The sequence below is a fragment of the Silurus meridionalis genome, chromosome 3, assembly GCF_014805685.1.
Source record: "Silurus meridionalis isolate SWU-2019-XX chromosome 3, ASM1480568v1, whole genome shotgun sequence".
NCBI lineage: Eukaryota > Metazoa > Chordata > Actinopteri > Siluriformes > Siluridae > Silurus > Silurus meridionalis.
The window spans coordinates 23,537,610-23,559,449 of NC_060886.1; the positions used below are offsets into that span (position 1 = coordinate 23,537,610).

The window sequence follows — 21,840 nt, forward strand, 5'->3', positions numbered from 1 at the left end:
GTTACCCTTTAACTTCTTTTGTGTGCACTAATTACTTTGAAAGCTTTCTTGACATTCTGTACAGATGCTGTCTAATGAGTCGTGTTTAAGCTTCTCTGCTCTGGGTGTAAGATTGAGACCAGGTGTGCCTAATTACCCCACAGGCAGAGACTTCATACATGGCGTGTCAACTTATTTAATCCTTGCCAGCATGTTATCTCAGGAAAATTTCATCGCCACCCTAATTATGCCTTTGACACTTTCATTTTCGTTGCATTACATAAGTTTGCCAATGACATTACACAAGGTATGTGTTTTGTTCATTTCACGCTTTATTTGCACATCATTATGTGATGCAATTCCTAATATAACAAAACGACTGGCATTACTTGTTAAGGTAATTAGACACCTGGTATTAGACACCTTCTAAATTTAACCAAGATAAGAAGTGGCCCTGTTATTCCACAATCCGAATCTAATCTGTGCGCTTTAAGCACTTGTACATAGAGAGACTATCTTACAATTCTGATGGTCTCTTCTTTCCATCTGTCTTAAGAAATCAGTAATCCTGTGCATGGAATGAATTAGCCAGAGCTATCATGCAAGCTGCTTCACATGTACCTTTCAAAGAATGAACTTGATGAGGCTCTGGGATCAATAAAACTGCAGGGGAGGTGTATGAGCTGAGCTGACTATGGTGGGCCTCTACACTTTGATATGTGCCAGAAAATGATCAGGCTCAGAGCAAGCAGCCATGTTCTGGACCAGCAGATAACAGTTTCTTGATTCCGGATATCAAGAGGCATACTATACTCACTGTAGCCAGTCATTTTAGAGCCCTTAGCTAAATATCATCAAAATAACACGTTTTTTTTTTCTGTATTAAAAAAAAAAATAAAAAATAAATTAAAAAAATAAATTCATGCCAGCAATTAATCATTTAAATCCGCTTGACAATGCTCTACGAATACTGATACATTTACGAATACTAATTTGGCATAGCTAAAAACAAGTTTAAACAATTCAATCTGTCAAGTACTCTTGTGTCCTGATTCCTCAACGCATGAGTAATTAATATAATATTCATCCACAACTGCTGCAATATTAATGATTTTGTCTAAAGGGTGACTATTGTGCAAGCAACATAATCATAATGTTATGAGCCATTACAGGAGCTGTTTGCAGAACACTACAGTCTAACTTTCTTAGAACCAGCTAAAGTATCCAGGAAAACCCTATGACTTTGGCAGGAATTTTGACAGTATATTGTTTTGATTTGAAATGTGGCTAGATGGTAATTCATGTGTGAATTGAGCTTCTGATTATGGACAAACAGATTCTAATATCACACATTTTAATCAAACATAGTTTACTGCAAGCAATGTCATAATCTGATATAGCAGTTGTGCACTCTTCACTATCAGACACCTGACACCTGTGTGTGGTGTATTCTTTTTTCTGCAGGTGTCCAACTAGTTTAATGACTTTAATTTTCATAGTAAATGAGGCTGTCATTTAAACAAACAGTCAAAAAGCAGCAGTGGAGTTTTCATGTCCATATTCCTTAATTTGACCAGACTAAGATGTCTATTATTGCCAATTAACAGTCGACAGTCATACAGTAAGTACATCTTTATGAGGTGACTTTCCCCATCAGCGATCAAGTGTGAAAAATAGTTTGATGACAGGATTTCTCTTGTCCAACAGTCTAAACCTGGCTTTAGAAAATGTTCTCTGTTTGCCTTGTAGGTAATCTGCAGGCAAAATAAAGCAAAACAAATGATGGAAACAAAGTGCCACTTATTCCGGCATTTTTTTAGTATGCGGAAATTACTGATCACTTTGCATCTCATAGGTGTCACGTTTCAGCATGGTACTTTTCTTGCCAAAATTAAATTCCAATTTACGGTTGACCTGGCATGATCAAATAAACAGTGACTAAATACGTATCAAGCTTTCTGGGAAAAACAGAACAGTCTCTGGTGCCTTTTCATGACTTGCAGCCAGAAGAATAGTTTAATGACACAATTGATGTGACGTGTTCCAACAACTGAATTCAGAGAATCCATGGGTGACCTGTTCAGCGTTCCCACACTGGGCTTGTTAGCACTTTGTTCTGTGAATAAGAAACGCTCAGTCAGAGTGCTAGAATAATGGTGTGCCCATATGTCTCATAATGCATTGAGAGGCAGAATTTGGGGGAAACCAAGCTTTATAGCACCAGGTGGCAATTTCTTTTCATGCTTGCCTTTCATTTTAATATAATTTAACAAGAATTTCAAATTTATACTGAATTTTAAAACTTGATTAAAAAAAGCTGGCAATGCAATACTCTGAGAAGCTGCCAAGTCCCTTTTAATTGTGAGATGACCTTCAGGTACTGTCTATGTCTGATAAGGCTAAAGTGCTACAGGGACTTTGTATTAGGAGACAGAAGGAAAGAGAAAGTCCCTATCCTTCCCCTAGTATCGTCTGAATCACTGCTGCCTGGCACAAACTTGACAAGGAAAACCACTGACCAAAAGGGGAATTCTCCAACATGATGAGTGATGAGCATGATCGTTCCATAACATGGCATGCTTTTCTTTGATTTGCATGCAAGGAACTTTCCTTTTTGTGTAAAGAATAGGTGAGATTAATCTGAAAGTGATTATTTGCAGCTCGCTGGAGTACATGCACAAAGTTTGGAAAGTCCCTGTAGGCAATTTAGTTTGAACTTCCCAGAAAGGTTATAGCAAACCATGATGCAAAGTTGTTTGTATATTTTTACTTTTATAATTTCAGGCTTATAACCCTGGATATATCTGTGAAATTATATACCTATGTCATTTTTATGGTTTCCCTATGTGTTTTTTTATTTGACAGGTTTGCCCAAAGGTGGTTAGTTTCCAGTGGTTCCAAAATAATTTCATGATAAATGTAAGTATTTGTTTTTACTTTCAGACCTCTTGTGACGAGTCATGTGAGTGATGAGCAACAGCTTTCATTCATTTGTTAAAAAAAACCCATTTGGATTATTTATTCATTTTGCCATGACTGAAGTGATCCATGTAGTTGATTCACATGAACACTTGGTTTAACAGTAAAAGTAAATGATTTTTTCTTTTTTAATTTAATGTAACATTCAGTTTACAGCATATCACGTTAAGGCACTGAATATGATATTCATCTAGATCCTGGCAAGTCTTTAATCCCATAAGTGTTTTTTTCTGCTCATTTGGGTACGCAATAAAGATGGCTAAATATAGGTATTAGGTAACAGTCATTACAAAACCAATGAGAAACCTGCTCGAAATTTCAACTCTTCCTGTTTGCCCCCAATGCATCTAAGCCAGTCTTAAGCACTGTTAGCTAAGCTCTGGCGTCTCTGAGAGATTAATGAAAACAAATAAAAAAGCAAATGAAGAATGTCCTGGTAAAAATCCCTGTGGAGACAGCCATGCCAAAACCAAAACACCTCCACCTCTGTATGTCCAGTCTTGTCTCAGGTGTTTCTTGTAGGTGGTTTTCTTGGAGGTGTGGTAATTGCCTTAAGGTATCGCAGCATTATGAAGAAAGCATGCTGGGTAAGTGGAAACCCTTAGTGTGTGTGTGTGTGTGTGTGTGTGAGAGACTGTGTGTGTGAGAGAGAGAGTGAAGAGAGTGAGAGTATGTGCCCATATAATCGCCATATGACACTTTCCACCTGTCAGTCTATGGAAAATGATCAGATGCCTAGGCAGGTGGCTTATATTTATGAAAACAAATGTGACACTTTCCTGTTTAAATTCTAAAGTTTCTATACATGGATGATCATGACATTTCTTTTTCTAGAGAGATTTCTTGTTGCCCTTAGTTTATCAGTACATATTTTTGAAAATTTATGTCAGATTTTGTGTAAGCGTAAGCTGATTTTATAGTATATGCATTCCTGTCTTCGTGCTTGAGCGATTTGTTGTACCAGTTTCCTTGTATTGTTGTTGCCAAATAACACATGCAATTATGCAATATATGAGGAAATATATCACTCAAATGGAATTTTAATGTATCTAATCAATTCCTCATGAAATATATCCTGCCCCTCTGTGGCATTTTGGTATGTTTCTTTCTTTTATAAAGTCACACTGATAAGCTTATGCTTTGCACTAGCTGTAGTTTGTGCCAGCGTTTCAAATTTATAACACAAGATGTGATTTTACCTATACATCAAGCATAGTAAATATTGAAAAGGCCTTTACATTTCCAAGATATATTTCAATGCAATGCACATTTTGCTGTTTGACTTATGTTATCGGTTAATGTATGTTAATGTAACCTTTGGGAATAAGAGAGTGATCCCTCAGTACATACTCAACATGTATGTTCTGTAGGTCAAATTACACTGACGTACTAGAGCTGTAAGAATAACAGGAATAATTGCCACCAAACCCAGCATCTGCAATGTCCTAGGGACTGTTGCAGAGTTTTGAAACCATCTGGATCTCTGCAAAGTTCATCTTTGTCTGTGGTTGCATTGTCATGCTAATAATGCTTTCCCAGCTCTTGTGTGTGACAGTAATAACTGAGGCAGGGGTGTGGTGAAACACCATAGGGGAGTAAGGGGTAGGTTGGCAGGCCTGTGCTCCATTACGAGGCTCTGTTTCTCCCTCTAAACAGTGCCTCTGTTAGCTTGGCAACTGAGAGTCATCTCGTCGAGACCTGCGTGGAATTCATTCTGTATTCTTGCTCATGTTCTAGTAACAGATGAGATTACAAAGTATGAGGATTTGAGGTCCACCTATTCCCCTCCCAACACACACTTACATTGCTCCCTGTTCTGTCTGTACAGTGCTCTGTGCCCCCACCTCTATACCCCCATTCTCTCTTCTCAAAAGGTTGCATCAGCCCCAGCCTGGAGTCGTGATAAAAATACACAGGCGGGTGGTATTCAGGGGATTAGGGTTACATTGCAAACCCTGCTTCCAGGAGCCAGGTATGTCTAGAGCATTAGAGACACATCTCAACTCATGCAAACTTAAGAGCTATGCCCTCTGGCTCATCCATTTAGCACAAGATGATATCTTTAGAGGAAATAAGAAAAGAATTTCATTGCATGCGACCAGTAAAATGTCTATGTATGCATGATGCAATTCTAAATGTCAAATAGATTGTATCAAATTTAATCAAGCATGCCAAAAGTAAAGAGTGGTGAGAAACTTTGACTGTACTTAAAATAAAATATATTTAGTGACATTTAATTTAGATCACTGTGTTGAGGATCATTTATGCACACTCAAACTTATACACCGCTTTATATCTTTAGAGTTATAAAATAGTTAACAGTAATTACACACAATATCAGTAAAAATAGGTGGTTTTTGACTATGTACATTGAGACAAGTTCCAAATTCTGGTGGATAATGAGGTCTGCATTGTAAAGTATGTCTAGTGCAATGATTATTGCCTAGTGGACAAAAAAATTGCTTTAATAATCTCTGCACTGTTTACACTACATGACTTATCACTTGTAATCTGTTGTCTTGTGAGCATAGCAGGGTGCACAGTATGCAAGCAATCACAGATGAGACTCGCACAATTCATGATCTTTCATCTGGCGTGATCCCAGCCAAGCACGTCTGATCCCCAAATCCTGCTTTCTCACGAAAATAAACACAAGCGCTGTCAGTCATCTAAAATAACTGCCAGTGGTTTATATTTCTGCACTATTTTATATGGAAACAATATAAAAAAAAGAAAATAGAGGAAAATGTGGAGAAAGAATTGGTTGGCAAAGATGAACTGCCTATTCTACAAAGAGACCAGTACATATAATTACAATATATAAAACATTTGATGCTATGCATTATCAGGTATAGTGTTTCAATTTTTATTAAACTGTTCTTAACATTTATAAATGACGTCAAATACATTCCTATTGAAATACTGTACTCATTTCCTTTTAAACTACATTTGGTCGGTGCTCAGTGCTGTTTTTGCTCAAGCTCCATTAGCAAGAAAATTGAACATCATCATAGATAAATGTTTAAAATAATAATAATAATAATAATAATAATAATAATAATAATAAAATAACTAAATTAAACTTTTGTTCTTATTCGACATTTGTATCAGAGTGAAACAAAGAGAAACAATGATGTGTCATATTTTGTATAGGATGCCTTTGGATGTGGTAGCATTAGATTTTTACCTAGTATATCCAAACATGTCCCAACATGACAGTACCCTGTGACAGTAATAACTGAGGCAGGGGTGTGGTGAAACACCATAGGGGAGTAAGGGGTAGGTTGGCAGGCCTGTGCTCCATTACGAGGCTCTGTTTCTCCTCTAAACAGTGCCTCTGTTAGCTTGGCAACTGAGAGTCATCTCGTCGAGACCTGCGTGGAATTCATTCTGTATTCTTGCTCATGTTCTAGTAACAGATGAGATTACAAAGTATGAGGATTTGAGGTCCACCTATTCCCCTCCCAACACACACTTACATTGCTCCCTGTTCTGTCTGTACAGTGCTCTGTACCCCCACCTCTATACCCCCATTCTCTCTTCTCAAAAGGTTGCATCAGCCCCAGCCTGGAGTCGTGATAAAAATACACAGGCGGGTGGTATTCAGGGGATTAGGGTTACATTGCAAACCCTGCTTCCAGGAGCCAGGTATGTCTAGAGCATTAGAGACACATCTCAACTCATGCAAACTTAAGAGCTATGCCCTCTGGCTCATCCATTTAGCACAAGATGATATCTTTAGAGGAAATAAGAAAAGAATTTCATTGCATGCGACCAGTAAAATGTCTATGTATGCATGATGCAATTCTAAATGTCAAATAGATTGTATCAAATTTAATCAAGCATGCCAAAAGTAAAGAGCGGTGAGAAACTTTGACTGTACTTAAAATAAAATATATTTAGTGACATTTAATTTAGATCACTGTGTTGAGGATCATTTATGCACACTCAAACTTATACACCGCTTTATATCTTTAGAGTTATAAAATAGTTAACAGTAATTACACACAATATCAGTAAAAATAGGTGGTTTTTGACTATGTACATTGAGACAAGTTCCAAATTCTGGTGGATAATGAGGTCTGCATTGTAAAGTATGTCTAGTGCAATGATTATTGCCTAGTGGACAAAAAAATTGCTTTAATAATCTCTGCACTGTTTACACTACATGACTTATCACTTGTAATCTGTTGTCTTGTGAGCATAGCAGGGTGCACAGTATGCAAGCAATCACAGATGAGACTCGCACAATTCATGATCTTTCATCTGGCGTGATCCCAGCCGAAGCACGTCTGATCCCCAAATCCTGCTTTCTCACGAAAATAAACACAAGCGCTGTCAGTCATCTAAAATAACTGCCAGTGGTTTATATTTCTGCACTATTTTATATGGAAACAATATAAAAAAAAAGAAAATAGAGGAAAATGTGGAGAAAGAATTGGTTGGCAAAGATGAACTGCCTATTCTACAAAGAGACCAGTACATATAATTACAATATATAAAACATTTGATGCTATGCATTATCAGGTATAGTGTTTCAATTTTTATTAAACTGTTCTTAACATTTATAAATGACGTCAAATACATTCCTATTGAAATACTGTACTCATTTCCTTTTAAACTACATTTGGTCGGTGCTCAGTGCTGTTTTTGCTCAAGCTCCATTAGCAAGAAAATTGAACATCATCATAGATAAATGTTTAAAATAATAATAATAATAATAATAATAATAATAATAATAATAAAATAACTAAATTAAACTTTTGTTCTTATTCGACATTTGTATCAGAGTGAAACAAAGAGAAACATTGATGTGTCATATTTTGTATAGGATGCCTTTGGATGTGGTAGCATTAGATTTTTTTACCTAGTATATCCAAACATGTCCCAACATGACAGTACCCCTGTGCACATAGAAGATATGAAGACATGGTTTACATGAGTTTCCATGAGTAAAACACCATGAATGTCCTACTATATAGCTCTAACCTTAACCGCACTGAACAGCTTTGAGATTAATTAATATGCTGACTGTTTCCCAGGCCTCCTCACCCTACATAAGACTTTAGTAAAGCAACTACGACTGAATGAGCACAAATTTTAACAAGCACACTCCAAAATCTAATGGAACATCAGCCCATAATGGTGAAGGATATATACATATTATAACAACAAATAGGGACTAAATGTGGAATGGAATGTGTAAAAAGCACATTTAAATCATATGGTCATGCGTCTGCAAAGTTTTGTTCATATAGTGTATGTTAGCGAAGGATTTCTATGACTTGACCTCACATTTGTGGTTGGGTGCAAGCTGACACAGCCCTTATAACAGACTTCAGTACATTCTTCATTGCCATTGGCGCAAAAGCCGGGTTTGGCCCCTGCCCCCTGGGGATGATTGATTGGTTTATATTACCAAAGTATTATGATAGAAACACAACAAAAACTTTTGCTAATACTTTAGTCAGTTCAACCTATTATTTCCATTTTAAATGCAGGACAGGCTGTGGAATGCCAGACAAAGAACTAAAATGCTGTATATTACAACACAAAGTCGGCTGTCTGGCTACAAGGTGATGACTGTAGAAGTTGTCACAAGTCCCCTAAATTATAATATGACAGAGAATTTGAATAAAATTGAGACTAAAACTAATTTGTATTATGTTTTACATAATTAACTATAATGAAATTAATATTTAAGTCTTTGCATTTATCTGAGCGAAAAAAAACATTTTCTATAAAAAATAATAAATTGATTTTAATAAACAATGGAGTTAACAAAAGCTGTATGCCAGACAAAAAGAATGATATGGAAGCTCAAATGAATACACCTTTGTTAAGGCCACTAAAGCTTTAAATAAGAGCACTTTTGCCTAAAGAGTCAGCACTCAACATGCTTGTTTTTGTTACCATGTAAAATCAGACATAATGTGGATTAAATGGTGCACTGTGGAAAGCAAAGACAAGTCAAGCATCTATTATTGGTCTGTTGTGTTCTTTATGTGCTCAATTTATAGACCTGGTCTTGAAGAAGTCACGAATCCCCCTGTCTTATCCATCTGCAGGTAATAAAAAACAAGACTGCCTGTAGTTCTGTGTGAAGCAATGCTGGATTTTCAGTGTTGTAGCAGTCCTCTGACCTGGCAGGCATTCAACAGAAAGTTTTATGAATATTTTAATTATGGACCTTAAGAATGCAATAATTTTGCAGATAAAAATGTATAAAAAAAAATGTATAACATGCAATTTATCATTTTTCCCCCTCTCAACTGCATTGCAAAAACATCATTTCATATTATCCATAATCACTATTTGTTTTAATTCTAGCAGATTTATTATGCAGTCGTGAAAGGTTGAGACATTTCCTAGAAGTCCAAAGGAAATAGCTATTTTAATACTCTACCATATCTGATAGACCCAAATTGGGGTATAATGTGGTATAATCTTGGGAAGTGCAGATTACCACAAGTTCTCAGGACAGAGCCTAGATCATCTTCCATTACTATTTATAAACAAAAGAAAGTGTTTATTGAACAAGGCCTCTGATAAAAAACCTTGTCTAGACATAACATTCTGTCACTGACCTGTTCTTACATGAGGTCAATGGGTTGCTTGTCGAAACGGTTAATGTGTCAAGTACAACTTGAGAGTTGTCAGCCAAACCACAACACTGTAAAATCTGAAGAAACAAGCAAACAAAAAAAGTGTTTCTGGTCAGTATTGTCTGAAAATAATGATGCACAATAATTTATTGCATCATTCTGTGAATAACCTTTGGATATTTCCCTTTTTCCTGGACACGGATGGATTTGTGGGTGTTGATAGACCACTAGTGAATTTACAAATAATACATGTCTGGGAAGTTTGTATTTATATTAATCTGAAGAACTGAAGAAGGTTACACTGTGACATGCAGGAAATTAGGTCCCTGCAATGTTCTAAACACATCTGCTCTAATGATGACTTGCCACACCATAGTTAGATTGTGGCTCACACAAGGGTTCCAGATAGACAAAAAGGTCATTATGGAACATTGAGCATTAACATTATAATACCATTTTTTTTGTCTATGTGGAACCATTTATTGTTCCATAAATGTATTATGGAACAATTAGTGTTAATGCTCTTATGAGATTCAGAGAAGTGGTGGTAAAGAGATGCTGGATGATTGGCCAACTACTGCTGAAGTGATAAGGGAGACAGCAAGGAAGGTACTTAGTATGTCATCTGGAAAGAGTAAGGAAGACAAAGAGACATAGTGGTGGAATGGGGAAGTACAGGAAAGCATAAGGGGAAAGAGGTTGGCGAAATAGGATTGGGATCGGTAGAAATATGAGAAAAGTAGGCAGGAGTACAAGAAGATGCAGCAGCAGGTGAAGAGGGATGTGGCAAAAGGAAAAGGCATATAAGTAGCTGTATGTGAAGTTGGACACTAAGAAAGGAGAAAATGATTTATACCGATTTTCCAGGCAGAGGTCCAGAGCTGGGAAGGATGTGCTGCAAGTTGGAGCAATAAAGGATGGAGATGTACTGTAAATGTGTTGACTAGTGAAAAGAGTGTGTTAAGAAGGTGGAGAGTATTTTGAGCAGCTAATGAACAGGAAAAATAAGAGAAAGAGAAAGTTGGATAATGTGGAGATGGTGAAGCAGGAAGTGGATAGGATTAGTAAGGAGGAAGTGAGAGCAGCTATTAGGAGGATGAAGGGTGAAACATTGGTTGTGCCAGATGACATATAGGAGTTTGGAGATGTTTAGGAGAGGCAGTGGAGTTTTAAACAAGAATGTTTAACCAGATTCAGGAAGGTGAGAGGATGCCTGAGGAATGGAGAAGGAGTGTGCTGGTAACATTTTTTAAGAATAAGAGAGATGTGCAGACCTGCAGTAACTACAGGGGAATAAAGTTGATCAGTCACACCATGAAGTTATGGGAAAGAGTAGTGAAAGCCAGGCTGAGAGAAGAGGTGACCATCTGTGAGCAACAGTATAGTTTCATGCCTAGGAAGAGCACTACAGATGCAGTATTTTCTTTGAGAATGTTAATGGAGTATAGAGAAGGTCAGAAGGAGTTGCATTGTGTATTTATCTAGAGAAAGTGTATGACAGGGTGCCTGAAGAAGAATTGTGGTATTGTATGAGGAAGTAAAGTGTGCAGTAGGAACAACAGAATTATTAAAGGTGGAGGTGGAACATCAAGGATCGACTCTGAGCCCTTTCCTGTTTGCATTGGCAATCGACAGGTTGATGATGTTTGCGGATGATATTGTGATTTGTGGTGAGAGTAGCGAGCAGGTTAAGAAGAGCCTGGAGAGGTGAAGGTACTTGCTGGAGAGAAGGGGAATGAAAGTCAGTAAGAGTATAACAGAGTACATGTGTGTAAATGAGAGGGAGGGCAGTGGAGTATGCAGGGAGAATGTGGTGAAGATAGATAAGTTTAAGTACCTGGGGTCAACAGTGCAAAGTAATGGAAAGTGTGTTACAAAAGAGTGTGAAGTGAAGAAAAGGGTGCAGGCAGGGTGGAGTTAGTGGAGCAGAGTGGTAGGAGTGAGGGTATCTGCAAAAGTAAAAGGGAAAGTTTATAGAACTGTGGTGAGAGCTGCTATGTTGTATGGTTTAGAGACAGTGGCATTGACTAAAAGACAAGAGGCGTAGCTGGAGGTAGCAGTGCTGAAGATGTCAAGATTTTCATTGGGAGTAAAGACAATGGACATGATTAGAAATGAGTTTATTAGAGGGATCATGCATGTTGGACATTTTGGAGACAAGGTGAGGAAGGGTGCAATTAAGATGGTTTGGACATGTGCAGAGGAGTGACATGGAATATACTGGTAGAAGAATGCAGAGGATAGAGCCACCAGGAAGGAAGAAACGAGGAAGGCCAAGGAAGAGGTTTATGGATGTGGTCAGGGAAGACATGCAGGTGATTAATTTGATCTGCTGTGGCAACCTTTAACGAGAGCAGCCAAAAGAAAAAGTAGTGTTAATTCTCATACGAAAAATAATTCTGCAGGATTTTCAGTTCTTTTTTTTATTCTTGAATCTGATTGCCCAGAAGGTGTTGGTAAATCTTAACAGCAGTAGAGACACTAAACCAGCTGCAAGATAAATCTGGGGTTTATGTTTATGTACTCATTGTAAAATGTTACCATTTTTGTAGTAAAAACTAATTAACAAGGAATGCAGGAGAGGCTTTAGGTTAGTATACTTTACGATTTCTAAGTAACACAAAACCTGAGGGTCTTTTTATTGTATTTACATCAAATAAAAGAAAAGCAGAGAGACTGTTTATAGCTGTTATAACAAAATAAATAACAAGAATTAACGTTTTATTGATGTTTCAGAAATGTAGCTTTAAATGTGTAAATGTGTAAATGACAGTAAAATTACAAATAAATGCATATTGTAAGACATGTTGTGTCAGCCTATGCAACACTATTCAATAGTCAAGTCAGGTTTATTTTTATTTATAGAAATAATAGGTGTATAGGTCCTATAACATTACTTGTTTTGATTTATTACTTATATATTTTCAAAAACATTGAATTATTGAAACATTATTAATGCTGTATTTGCTATTCAGTCATTGATTGTCGCTCTTCATTAAACATTCGGATGGACTCAAATTCTGGTGTACCTTATTTGCTTCGCAAAATGAAATCAAATTAATAACAATAACCAATAAAAATGTCATGTAGGGTTTCATTCAGTTTTCAGAAAACTAAACCCTTAGCCCCAGCTTTCAGCTCTCAGCAAACCATCAAACCCTTTAGAGATAGAAATCCCACTGATTTAGCTGCACATGGCCCACTTGTTTCAAACTACCATGAAATTGTGTGGAGCCAGATAAGACCTGCTTAGACATGTCCCAATCTGTGGTGCCCTTTCTCGCCTTTGTCAGTAGTGTCTCTCTTGTCTTTGCCCCACCCCCTCACATATAGTGCACTATATTATATGAACTTTTCCAATGCAGTCACTCACTATAGCTTTTCTTTCTCTATATTTGTACTTTGAATAATATGCCTATTCACCCAAACCATTTGAACCTATAAAAAAAGCTCAATACATGATGTAATATGTTTGACAGGAAAGTTAAATGCCTAGGATTGCAGTGTTTAGTGCATGTACATGCTAAATAGGCCTGATCATTATGTGATTTGTTAGTTGCTTCCAAGCGCTATGAGTAATTAAGTTGTTATTCATTTTCTCAATAACAGCACATGTGCAATTACCCTTTGGGTTTTCCTTGGAAGAAGTTCATAACCGCAATGTGCTCATCATAAAATCAATTAATTTCAAATTAACCCAAGGCTTTTAAAAGTCTCATCGTTGCAAACCCAGGTAAATATTATTTCGGAGTCATAATTTGCAAAATGTCCAGGACTTGATTTAAAGGGGCCACTCAGAAAAATATTATCCACTGTCTAACCACTCACCGTGTTATCTCTTAATTCTATTTTTGGCTATGGCAAGACTACTGGATGTGCACTTTTAATGAACCAGCACACTGTTCTGGACTTTTTCTAACTATATGACCATTATTATTTACTAATCTAAATAGCCATAATGAATGCAGTAATGAAAATGGGAAGTCCAATCAGGTTAACAATCACCAGACGATGGATGCTGGTTTCATTTAATCTTTTATTTTCTTGGCTTAGCTGTCAGTTTTTGTAATCATCTGGTGTAGAAGTTCAATCAATCAGTCAGTGAAGCAAGTGAACAATGAATTAAACATTCATACTATCACTCAACCAATCAAGTAACCAATTTGCTTGTAACCATGCATTGCTTGTACCTTAGGATGAAGATCACTTTAAAGGATTTCCAGACAAATAGTTACTGTATTATAACGTGTATTATATCCTGAACAGATCATTAATCATATTTCATCTAATGCAGAGCTATAATTAACCATATTTAAGGCATTTATTTTCTAATTTAAAACATTTCTGTAAAATCCTCTAAAAACAAACGAAAATGACATTAGTCCAATGCTGAATCATTTGGTTTTGCAAATAAAACAGTTACACAAAATCTGTAGTTATGAACATGGCCTTTATAAACATGTAAATAAACATTTTTAGCTACAATCTTTTAGGCATATTTTTGTTCTTCTTTTCAGAGAATTGATTTGTGTGTTTTGTAATCAATAAAAATCGGCGTAATCCGTAAAAAGGATTTGGGTGCTGGAAATATTGAATATGGCTAGTAGCCTTTTGCTCCAAAACTAATGGAGGCCTTCAGTAATGCCACAAAGAGTTTCAGGTAATTATGAGTTTTTAAAGCACACAGAAAATAGTGTGAACGTGCTTACTGACCGCTAAGGCCTTTTAAATGGTAAAGGCAACAAATTTGGCTATTTCGATTTTTTTTTTTTTTATAGGCTTGATGCACAGAAATTCTAGAGATGTGGCTGCAAATATAGTACTCTATTGATGCTCACCTTGTTTGGTGCCCTATGCCTTTTATTACTCAACTGATTGCAGAAATTGATCCAGTTCCTCTTAATATGGTTTCTTTAAAAAAATTGGTCTTGCTTCTAATCAAGTTCAAGTTCAAATTCAAGTTCAAATTCTAATTTTATTTGTCACATACACATACATACAGAGTACGACAAACAGTGAAATGCTTTGTTGGACTGTCTAACATTTAAGCCTAAAAAAGAAATAGAATTTAACGATAAAAAAGTAAGTATATAAATAAAAAAGTATAAACTATAGAAAATATATGTATATACATGAATCTATACGGGGATGGATGCGTATAGCAGATATTGACAGTACAAATTATAGTGATTTAGTATGATTGTCTTTCAAGTGTCCATGTGCAGTATGGTGTGGTATAAAGTCACTGTGCTGTGCAAGTTCAGAGTTGAAGTGACAGTCCAGAGTTAAGGTGTCATATAATAGTGCAAAAAAGTTGTGCAGAAATAAGTGAAGATGGAGAAAGTCCAGTACTCAATCCTAGGTGTTTCCTGGTTTAAACTCTGAATGGCCTGAGGAAGAAAGCTCCTCATCATTCTCTCTGTGTTTGCTTTCAATAAGCGAAACGTATTCCTGAACGCAAGAAAGAAAATAGTCCATTGTTGGGATGGCTGAGATCCTTCAGAATCTTCCTGGCCCTGCGGGTGGAACGTTCAGTGAATGACATTGAAAGTGCTCATCAGTGGTGGTCAGTGTTGTGATTGACAGAGGTGGCTCAGAGGAAGGATTTTATTAAGGCTCACTGAAGTGCAAAAATGATCCTCAGGAAAATTCTCTGATCTTTTACGCAAGCAGGCTGACTGTAGCACTAATTTCTGCTGCACATCTGTGCAAGGCTCGGGGCCTGGAATCTGGTTATCTTTGACATCATTTGCCTGTTTCCTGCTGGAGTACACAGCATGGTCAGGGCTGACCCCCCCCCACCCTGATCTCTGTAAACTTGTCCATGGTCAGGCTTTCCCCTATCCTTTCCTAATCTCTTCAATCTCTGTCCATGACTGTGGCAATGAACTTTCCATTACTCAAGCAGGGCTACCTCCTTTGTTTGAGCTTGCAATGATTTGCAGCCTGTGTTGATGGAAACTGCAGGGACTGATTAGAGATCACACACTTTGCATTTTGCAGTTCAACCTTTGGTATGCCTTTCTCACATTTTGGAACAAACAACTGGTTTATAATTACGAATTAGCTTGAACACAAACCTTAATAGCCCTATATTTTTAACATGTTCATGTGTAATTCTTTATTGAACTTTAAAGAAATATGAATTTCTAGGGTTCTGCAACTGCCATTTAGAGAAAAATTCATACACCAGGTATGACAATATAATTTCATTATATTCAATGTTAATACACTATAGCAGGAGCAGGAACCCTTGAATCTGTTGAGGTAAGGAAACAAAGCATATCTGATATGAGAATGCCATATACTCCCATAGGGGTTGCTTTCATGCTCCATACAGATGATGTTATGTATTATCAGATACTTCAGGGCATTGATCTAATTACTTCAGCTGTCATTTTATGCTTTATATAGTCCATGATCTCCATTTTCCTCACCTGAATTGGAACATAGGATAAGCTTTCCTAAAGGATAAGCTCTCTTGAATCAGGATCATTTACTATTCTGTGCAAATGATCCACATCTTAGGTTTCCTCTGACTGAAACCTGTCCAGAGGAATGACAATTCTAGCATGTTATTTCATGTATTTTTATGTATCCTGCAATATGTTGAAAAGTCTTCTACGCTGTTTGACAGCAAGAAATGAAAGAATAATAAAAGAGCTGAAAAAAAAATCTTACATGCAGTAAAGTTAAATCACTAAGGGACATAATTATGCTGTAAGAGAATGACTGAACAATTCAGACCCAGAGCTGTGAGAACTAAGAAAAGAAACATCTGAGGGATTACACTAAGCCTAAGATTGAAGAAGGAGTTTGATTGCTTTCTTCCTGATTTTGTTCCCACAACAAATAAAAGCATGAAAGTTTGGACAATACAGAAAGATAAGGAGCCGTACTTTCTTAACAGCTGACCCTACAGTTCCCAACCCTCCCCAAACCTTCCATTTATATTTTAGTAGTTCCATTTTCTGCTTAGGATGAAGAAAGGAAAGAGAGTTATGTAAAACCCAGCAGTAAAATCACAAAATTAGTATTGGCCTGCAAACCACTGCAGATGGCTGCAGCATTTAACCTTTCACTCTTGGTGTAACTAATGAACACTATTACATTTCAGGTTACTAACCCCTTGTCTTCTTTTATATCATTCTATATCTTAGTTGAAATGCATGGCATGATTTAATTGTATTGTCAGCACTCTGTTTAGTTTTTGAAAGTTGTATATAGAAACCTGTCACTTCTTGTAAATTGATCACTTTTGGGATCTGGTAAAATGGAACATTCGCAGCATGAATATGCAGCTGACAAATCTCCAGTAATTATGTGATGTGATCATGTCAACATGGACCAAAATCTCAAAGGAATGTTTCCAACACTTTTGGAATCCATGTCATAAAGAGTTGAGACTGTTCTGAGAACAAAAAGAAGAGTTCTAGCCAGTAATATTATAGTCATAATAAAGCTGCAAGACAGTGTATACAGAAAGGAAAGTGCACTAGATTATTTACAACTTATTAAATCAATTACAACAGCCACTAATTATTTAAAAAGGGCCAATATATATATATATATATATATATATATATATATATATATATATATATATATATATATATATATATATATATATATATATATATATATATATATATATATATATATATATATATATATATATATACATACAGTAAAACCCCGTTGTACAAGCATAATTCGTTCTTGAAAATTGCTCGTAGGTCCATTTGCTCGTACGTTCGAACTGATTTTACCCATAAGAATGATTGTAAAAGCGATTTCTTATTTCTGCACTTAAAAATTATTTGTAGCCTATTTTAAGAAACAAATACACCACAAATTACCGTAATGTAAACATAATTTAACACTTACTCATGTGGTAGTGGTTGATTGTGAGTGTAAGACGCGCACCACACTCATAAGACATTTTTCAAGATTTCTAGTGAAATACAAATATAAAGCGTTGTTGCTGCACTGAACAACGAGAGCGGCTGAGTAATACATCATCAACTAAGCGACTGATGCAACCCTCCGCCGAAAACGGGGAACCGGCAGCGTAGGTTTGCTCGTGCCTTTGAAATTTTTATATATATATATATATATATATATATATATATATATATATATATATATATATATATATACAGTGAGGAAAATAAGTATTTGAACACCCTGCTATTTTGCAAGTTCTCCCACTTAGAAATCATGGAGGGGTCTGTCATTGTAGGTACATATCCACTGTGAGAGACATAATAAAAAAATAAATAAATCCAGAAATCACAATATATGATTTTTAAACTATTTATTTGTATGATACAGCTGCAAATAAGTATTTGAACACCTGTCTATTAGCTAGAATTCTGACCATCAAAGACCTGTTAGTCTGCCTTTAAAATGTCCACCTCCACTACATTTGTTATCCTAAATTAGATGCACCTGTTTGAGGTCGTTAGCTGCATAAAGACACCTGTCCACCCCATACAATCAGTAAGAATCCAACTACTAACATGGCCAGGACCAAAGAGCTGTCCAAAGACACAAGAGACAAAATTGTACACCTCCACAAGGCTGGAAAGGGCTACGGGGAAATTGCCAAGCAGCTTGATGAAAAAAGGTCCACTGTTGGAGCAATTATTAGAAAATGGAAGAAGCTAAACATGACTGTCAATCTCCTCGGACTGGGGCTCCATGCAAGATCTCACCGTGGGGTCTCAATGATCCTAAGGAAGGTGAGAAATCAGCCCAGAACTACACGGGAGGAGCTGGTCAATGACCTGAAAAGAGCTGGGACCACCGTTTCCAAGGTTACTGTTGGTAATACACTAAGACATCATGGTTTGAAATCATGCATGGCACGGAAGGTTCCCCTGCTTAAACCAGCACATGTCCTGGCACGTCTTAAGTTTGCCAATGACCATTTGGATGATCCAGAGGAGTCATGGGAGAAAGTCATGTGGTCAGATGAGACCAAAATAGAACTTTTGGGTCATAATTCCACTAAACGTGTTTGGAGTAAGAAGAATGATGAGTACCATCCCAAGAACACCATCCCTACTGCGAAGCATGGGGGGTGGTAGCATCATGCTTTGAGGGTGTTTTTCTGCACATGGGACAGGGCGACTGCACTGTATTAAGGAGAGGATGACCGGGGCCATGTATTGCGAGATTTTGGGGAACAACCTCCTTCCCTCGGTCAGAGCATTAAAGATGGGTCACGGCTGGGTCTTCCAACATGACAATGACCCAAAGCAGACAGCCAGGATAACCAAGGAGTGGCTCTGTAAGAAGCATATCAAGGTTCTGGCATGGCCTAGCCAGTCTCCAGACCTAAACCCAATAGAGAATCTTTGGAGGGAGCTCAAACTACATGTTTCTCAGCGACAGGCCAGAAACCTGACTGATCTAGAACCTGAAGATCTGTGTGGAGGAGTGGGCCTTAATCCCTCCTGCAGTGTGTGCAAACCTGGTGAAAAACCACAGGAAACGTTTGAACTCTGTAATTGCAAACAAAGGCTACTGTACCAAATATTAACATTGACTTTCTCAGGTGTTCAAATACTTATTTGCAGCTGTATCATACAAATAAATAGTTAAAAAATCATACATTGTGATTTCTGGATTTTTTTTTTTAGATTATGTCTCTCACAGTGGACATGCACCTACGATGACAATTTCAGATCCCTCCATGATTTCTAAGTGGGAGAACTTGCAAAATAGCAGGGTGTTCAAATACTTATTTTTCTCACTGTAAATACAGTGGAACCCACTTATCTCGACCTCGGTTAACTCGACAACCCTATTAAGTCGACGTTTTTGAAGTGGAACTGCCAAATTCTCGCTTTGTCTAAGCATTTTTTATCGGTTATGTCGATTCTTTTATGTCGCCGAACCCTAATATCTCGAGCACTGTGAAGAACTCGCGAAAGTGGCAGAAAAATCAAACCTTACAGATGCTACAGATGTTGTATACTGGTGAATCTCTGCTGTTAGTTAGTGCACATATGCCTTTTGTTGTTAAATGTTATGCGATGAACGAGAGGCGAAAGCCGCGCTTGGTAGGGCCGCAGCCCGGAACGTGGGATGAGCAGCAAAAGCATAAAATTAACAACAGCAGGATCGGGGGAATCCGCGATGCGCTTTGGAAAGAAAAGCGCAGCTGTTAAGAGAGTGCCGGTGGAAAGACACGTACCGGGATATGCATGAGCGATAACAACGGCCGCCGTAAACCAACATATACCAACAATAACGGACGGTGAGAGTGTGGAAGTTTAAATAGGAGCTGGTGATGAGTGCTAAACGAGCACCATATGTGCGCGATCGAAGCCGGGAGCTTCAGAGAAAGCGGCCAAGAAAGCACCTGCCACGCCGAAGGGGGCGTGGCAGATGGATTCCTGACAGTAACAAACATGTATCTCGATCATCGGCTATCTCGATGCTTTTTGGCAACCCCCTAGGACATCGACATAACCGGGTGCCACTGTATATATATATATATATATATGTATATGTATATGTATATGTATATATATATATATATATATATATATATATATATATATATATATACAGCAGGGAAAATAAGTATTTGACACAGCAATTTTATCAGTAAGGGGATTTCTAATCAGTCACAAAATTTCCACCAGATGTAGCCATCAAGCCAAATGACACAGGGAATAAGTATTGAACACATGAAGATAACAAGGGGCAAAATGGCATAGAAAGCCAGGAGATCACCTGAAATCTGTCAGTATTGAGAGAGAAACCCTGCCCCCTATCAGTACTAATTGATATCAGCTGCTTTAGTCCTAATTGATGGCCTATAAAGGCTTCTCATTACCCATGAGGCACACAGGAAAGACTTTATGATGGGTAAAAGCAAAGAACTCTCTCAAGACCTTTGTAATATTATTGTTAAAAAGCATTTTTATGGGAATGTTTTAGACGCATTTCCAGAATGCTGAATGTTCCTGTGAACACTGTGGGGCCATTATCCGAAATGGAAAGAGCATTAGTTCACCATAAATCAGGTGCCACGATCAGGTGCTCCACATAAGATCCCTGTCCGAGGAGTCCAAAGAAGAACCACTCGGGCAAAACCTCAGGAAGACCTTGCATCAGCAGGTACTGTTGTTTCAAAGAAAACTCAGGAAGACCTTGGGAAGACCTCAGGAAGACCTTGCATCAGCAGGTACTGTTGTTTCAAAGAAAACTATAAGCAATGCACTGAACCGCCATGGCATCCATGCACGCCATTACATAAGACTCCAAATTTTGTGTCAATATCCCACTTAGAATTCCCCTACTGATAATATATATATATATATATATATATATATATATATATATATATATACAGCAGGGAAAATAAGTATTTGACACAGCAATTTTATCAGTAAGGGGATTTCTAATCAGTCACAAAATTTCCACCAGATGTAGCCATCAAGCCAAATGACACAGGGAATAAGTATTGAGCACATGAAGATAACAAGGGGCAAAATGGCATAGAAAGCCAGGAGATCACCTGAAATCTGTCAGTATTGAGAGAGAAACCCTGCCCCCTATCAGTACTAATTGATATCAGCTGCTTTAGTCCTAATTGATGGCCTATAAAGGCTTCTCATTACCCATGAGGCACACAGGAAAGACTTTATGATGGGTAAAAGCAAAGAACTCTCTCAAGACCTTTGTAATATTATTGTTAAAAAGCATTTTTATGGGAATGTTTTAGACGCATTTCCAGAATGCTGAATGTTCCTGTGAACACTGTGGGGGCCATTATCCGGAAATGGAAAGAGCATTAGTTCACCATAAATCAGGTGCCACGATCAGGTGCTCCACATAAGATCCCTGTCCGAGGAGTCCAAAGAAGAACCACTCGGGCAAAACCTCAGGAAGACCTTGCATCAGCAGGTACTGTTGTTTCAAAGAAAACTCAGGAAGACCTTGGGAAGACCTCAGGAAGACCTTGCATCAGCAGGTACTGTTGTTTCAAAGAAAACTATAAGCAATGCACTGAACCGCCATGGCATCCATGCACGCTCATTACGCAAGACTCCAAATTTTGTGTCAATATCCCACTTAGAATTCCCCCTACTGATAATATATATATATATATACATACATACATACATACATACTGGTCCTGTTCTGTGTCGAGGTCTAGAAATGCCTAAGAAAATGAAAAAGAAAAAAAGTTTCATGTACCAGAAGCTTTTGATTTCTCACAGCTATCAAGTTTGCTGGCGTGGAGGCAATGTTTTGC

At 37.4% G+C, this 21,840-nt stretch overlaps 1 long non-coding RNA gene across 1 annotated transcript in view; it reads left to right on the top strand.

The window, feature by feature from the left end:
• The first annotated feature begins 202 nt into the window (after positions 1-202).
• LOC124380096 overlaps positions 203-21,840 on the top strand; it is a 70,587-nt gene continuing 48,949 nt past the window's right edge. The window contains exons 1-2 of the long non-coding RNA XR_006924602.1: positions 203-286; positions 2,845-2,898. This is a non-coding gene — a long non-coding RNA (uncharacterized LOC124380096). The remainder of the gene's footprint in view (positions 287-2,844; positions 2,899-21,840) is intronic.